Here is a 5,000-nt window from a genome sequence, read left to right on the forward strand (position 1 = left end):
CCCCCCCCCCCCCCCCACATCCACCCGCCCCTCTCCCAAACCAAGGGGATGCTGAAAGTCATATGGAAACAAATGCTGTTAAGACTCAGTGAACTGCACCAAAGCTGCCAAATCCCATTGAAATAAGGTCCTTAAGCTAGCAGATGCTGTCATCCTACATGCCTCCGCGTACAAGTAATGCTCCATAAGGGGAGAGCACACAGCCACGCGCGCGCGAGCGTGTGTGTGTGTGTGTGTGTGTGTGTGTGTTAGTGCAAGGATTGCAAGCACAGTGTCATGCAGAGAATTACAGTTTTATCTTTCAACACACCGTAGAGCGACACCTTCTGGTTTGGAGTGAGGTCGCTTTTCCCTGCAGAGATGGAGGTCTGTTTACAAAAGATGGGTTATGTTTATTTCTCTACAGTTACATTGCCACTGTATATTCACTATATATTTAAAGAAGAAGAGAACAAGATATACATAGACTATAAATATATATAAATATATATATATATATATATATTATGAATTATTATGAAACTTCCAGAGGCAGCATTTTATGCTAAGACTAAAAGAGTAGACGGCTTCTGCCAAGAGGGAGTGCTTGTTCCCCCCAACTGCTTCCACCATCCTGAGAACTCACCTGTCTTCCTGCCAGTGTGCTGTCTGACCGCTGAACAAGGCTACCGACCCTGGACATAATGTGTGCCTTTCAAGTACACACACACACGCGCACACACACACACACACACACACACAGAAACACACACATTGTATATAATATGAAACCTGTTTTTTTGTCGCACGCAGACACACACACACACACACACACACACACACACACACACACACACACACACACACACACACACACACACACACACACACACACACACACACACACACACACACACACACACACACACACACACACACAAGCACAGTGTCGACAACAGTGCCGGACCAAGTTCCGGTCCCCACCACACCTCCATCTTACTTATCAGGTACATTTCTCAGTGGACTCACATGGACAGGTGACGTGCAACTACTCATGTTATTCCCTCTCCGACAGAAGATGTACTGCTTGTGACTGCTACTCGTCAGTGCTACCTGAGTGTGGTCAAAGTGGTACGTCACGAAGGGCTTTGGGTGTCATCCGCGTGTTACAAGCTCAGTCGAACCCGGGGACAGATTTCCGCTCGCACAATGAGCGGCTGCGACTGGCTGTCCGCGACTTCTTGTCTTTTGTACACAGAGTTAAATTCTGGATACGACTAAACAGCTGTATATGATACCTTTCTACACATGATGACGTATAGTTAATGATGTAGATGTACAGAAAAAGAATAATTAACAACTCTTATTTACAAATGGCAACTTCTGGTGTGTTTTCCTGGGTATTAACCTTCATAACAAAGTACACATTATTGAACCACGATGCTGTTAAAAAAAAAAACATGCTAAATGTGTAAAGACACTGGAATGCAAAACAAACATTTATGAATCCCTTGGTTTTATTTATTTTTTTGCATCTATATTTTGTCCGCTTAAAACTATTTCCTGACTGTGTGTGTGTTTCACTATTTAGGAGGAACAGTCTAATTTGTTGTTTTATTTATCAGGACATCCATCTTACAAGATAATTATACACATAAGGAAACACAAAGTACTCACTCAGTATATATATATCTATATATCAATATATAGATCTAGATATCTAGATCTAGATCTATAGATATAGATATCTATCTAAAACATCTAAATATATAGTGATATATAGATAAAAGTCATTATTGAGGTGTACAGGTTAATACCCTGGAATGAGCCCACTTTGTTAGATTAGCATTAACCGAAAGCTCTTCTCAACGGTTCAGCCTTCCACGAAGCAGGACGACAAAGAAGGAACCCTTTGACAAGGACACTATTATTAACGAATGCCTTTGTACAGTAGTGGATAAGAATCCTTTCATTTTTCCTGTTTTGTAACTTATGGTATTTAATGTAGGCATTGTCATTGTATTTAAAAGGTATGGGGAAGACATGGCAATATTTTGGACTATATTTAAAAAGTAATTTTGAACCTAATGATGATAATTAAAGAGGTACCTCAGGCTCAAGATGTAAGAATGCGGAGAGGTGTGTGTTTGAGAGGAGACGGTTTTACCATGTTGTGGCGGAAGGGACGGGGAACCATGTGTGTGTGTGTGTGTTGCTGCTTTGCCGGAACATTCTTGATTGAGAAGAAAACGCCACATGGAGCCCGTCTGGGTTAAGAACACACACCCTGTCCAATGAAAGATGATATGTTTTATATACAAATACAGTGAACGCAGAATTCCGTCTGTGTAATGTAGTTCTTGCTTTTTGGTTACTTCATTTCTGAAACAAAGACACAAAATCGCCCGCATTTGGATCACAATGTTTTATTAAACCGCAAGGTAATAGTTCAAGATACAAAAAAGGATTTGAATAAATGAAAATGAACACAGGAATAGAAGCAAAATAGTACTCTTGAAATAGTGTGTCTTTACAGTACTGTGTGAACAGTAATCAAACGGGAATGAAAACAAATTCTCAATGGCTCCCTATTTTAAGGGAATAAAGCTCAATAATTCAACCTTTATGTTTTTTAAGCATTTCTTTTCGTGATATATTGCACTTTTCTTGGGACTGATTTATTCGGGCCGAGGGTCATGTACTCCAGGGTCAATGCAGCAAATGAAAGGTTTGCAGGAAAATGCATCACAAAACCTTTTGGGAGGGAAATATTTGAAAATATAGATTACAAAGTCAAGCGCTTGAATGCCAAAACATAACATAGCAAGAATACAAATACAAAAATCCAACAGAATACGAACAATCAGGTTTCAGGTCTTAGTGCAAACAAGCATTGCTACACTGGGTTAAGTAGTTGGGGGGGAGGGCGTTCATGTTGTTAATTATGTTAACTGGTAAATGAAACAAAGAAAGAGTGAGCACGTAGCTGGGCGGTCAGTCCAATAGTGTATGATCATGCCAACTAAGTTGACAGTGTGTGTTTCTTCTTCCTGTGCTTCATCTCCAGGGAGTTGTTGTGCTGAGTGTTACAAGTGCTAAAGGAGAACTCCCATACATGAGAAACACAACCAAAACACAACTGTTTTCAAGCTTTTCAGCCCATAGCTCAGCGTTATTTTTTGCCACAGTGTCTGCTTCACTATCTTCCATCCAAAGAACATAATCAAGCTATTGCGTGCGTCTGTGTGCATCAGTTTGTGTGTGTGTGTGTTTGTGTGTGTATGTGTTTGTGTGGGTGTGTGTATACTGTGTAATATTAATACACCAATTTTCATCTCAGGACATGCAGAGATTGTGTGCATAATGGTATGAAGCCTTTTTCTGCTTAACGTCCCCCTCATCGCTTTGTCGTTCGCAGTGTCCAGTGTCTGCGTGATCTATAAGACTCCATTGTAAATGTCGTTCAGTGCCCATGCACGGTTTGTGAAGCCAGTCTAGTAGTTCTTCCTTTTCCTCGTAGCGACTGCACTTGACCGAGAGATTTACAGAAAAAATACAAATATTATACAGATCTCAGGTTGTGGTATGCGTCATGAAAGTGTGCGACTCACTCATGAGTTAAGATGGAAAGTGTTTGTGTGTGTGTTTGCGTGTGTGTGTGCGTGCGTGTGGGTGCTTGTGTGTATGTGTGTGTGTGTGAGCGTGTGTGTGTGTGTGTGTGTGTGAGAGGGGGGGTCTACAAGCGTCTGTGAGTAAGCATTACCCCGTGAACTATGAGTAACACAACTCCTACTGCACAGAGGCGGGAGGGAGAGGAGAGAGAGAGAGGGAAAGAGAGTGCCTGGGATGAAGCAGGCATGGGAATCACCGTAGATCTGTAGCCTCCGTCTCCATCGCCCACACCACATACGTGTGCGGCTCGTCAGGGATGAGCATGTCAACCGTCACATACTGGCACGCCACCTCCGTCCTTCTAAATGACTGCATCATACGTTGGGGCCATAGTCAAACTAAGTCTGCCCACACTCATCAGCGAGTGCCAGTTCCCAGTACACAGATGGCGTGCTCGTGAGTGAGTTATAGAGAGAGGGGAGGACCACGTCTGACCTGGTGTGAGATTATGCAAGCAGGGGGTCATGGCTTTCTCTCTCTGTCTCCCCTCGTGCGCTACAGTGACGACATGGGTGACAGGATACAGAGCAGCCGAGGGGCTCAGAGAGGGTCAGCAACAGGAGCCGGGCCAGCTAAAAATACTCCTGTTAAGTCTGCGTTTGTTTCAGAGAGATGACATGGGGGTTCCATGGTGTAATGGTTAGCACTCAGGACTCTGAATCCTGCGATCCGAGTTCAAGTCTCGGTGGGACCTGACCTTTTCCGCTTTAGCCTGGCTAGAGAGAACTTTGGTGTAAAGCAAGGAGTAGGTAATAAAAGTTTAGATGTTTAGCATATAACTCTGATTGGTTGTGAACACATCTGGTTTGTAAAGGACAGACAGTGACACCATCAGGGTTCCATGGTGTAATGGTTAGCACTCAGGACTCTGAATCCTGCGATCCGAGTTCAAATCTCGGTGGGACCTGTCGTTTTTCGCTGAAGCCAACTGTAAAGCAGGTGTAGGTAATAAAAGTTGAGATAATCAGCATACAACTCAGAATGGTTCTCAACACCACTTGTCTGTAAAGGACAGAAACAGATGGCGAACGCTGAACAATGCAGGTTGTAATTGGTAATAATCATAAGGGTTTGCGCCACACAGCCTCTTCAGTATCTGTGTAATATGCTAACAAGATCGAAGGGGACCAGAGCATGCGTTGGCCAGACTGTACCTTGCTATAATCTTTAGCTTGAACGTTCAATATTTACCCGGGCGATGTATTCATCGCCGTTATAGAGAAAGTAAAAGTGAAAAGAAAAGGAGGTGTTTCAACATCACGCCACTCACAATAACATCGATTACTGCCACTGTCAGTAGGTTAGTGTGGAATGGGCAACAGCCGGCCTAGTTCTCTGTGGGCGCAGCT

At 43.1% G+C, this 5,000-nt stretch overlaps 1 protein-coding gene and 2 non-coding genes across 3 annotated transcripts in view; 2 read left to right on the forward strand and 1 right to left on the reverse strand.

Annotated features, from left to right (window-relative positions):
- Positions 1-2,389: 2,389 nt before the first annotated feature.
- Positions 2,390-5,000, reverse strand: part of LOC130384003 (junction-mediating and -regulatory protein-like) — a 25,738-nt gene continuing 23,127 nt past the window's right edge. Inside the window, exon 10 of the mRNA XM_056591962.1 lies at positions 2,390-5,000. This exon is cut by the window's right edge and continues 799 nt beyond it. The gene's annotated coding sequence lies outside the window, so the exon portion shown is untranslated.
- Positions 4,274-4,345, forward strand: trnaq-cug (transfer RNA glutamine (anticodon CUG)). Its single transcript has one exon. It is a non-coding gene; the product is annotated as a tRNA-Gln (tRNA).
- trnaq-cug (transfer RNA glutamine (anticodon CUG)) lies at positions 4,487-4,558 on the forward strand. Its single transcript has one exon. It is a non-coding gene; the product is annotated as a tRNA-Gln (tRNA).

The sequence above is a fragment of the Gadus chalcogrammus genome, chromosome 6, assembly GCF_026213295.1.
Source record: "Gadus chalcogrammus isolate NIFS_2021 chromosome 6, NIFS_Gcha_1.0, whole genome shotgun sequence".
In the NCBI taxonomy this organism is placed as follows: Eukaryota; Metazoa; Chordata; class Actinopteri; order Gadiformes; family Gadidae; genus Gadus; species Gadus chalcogrammus.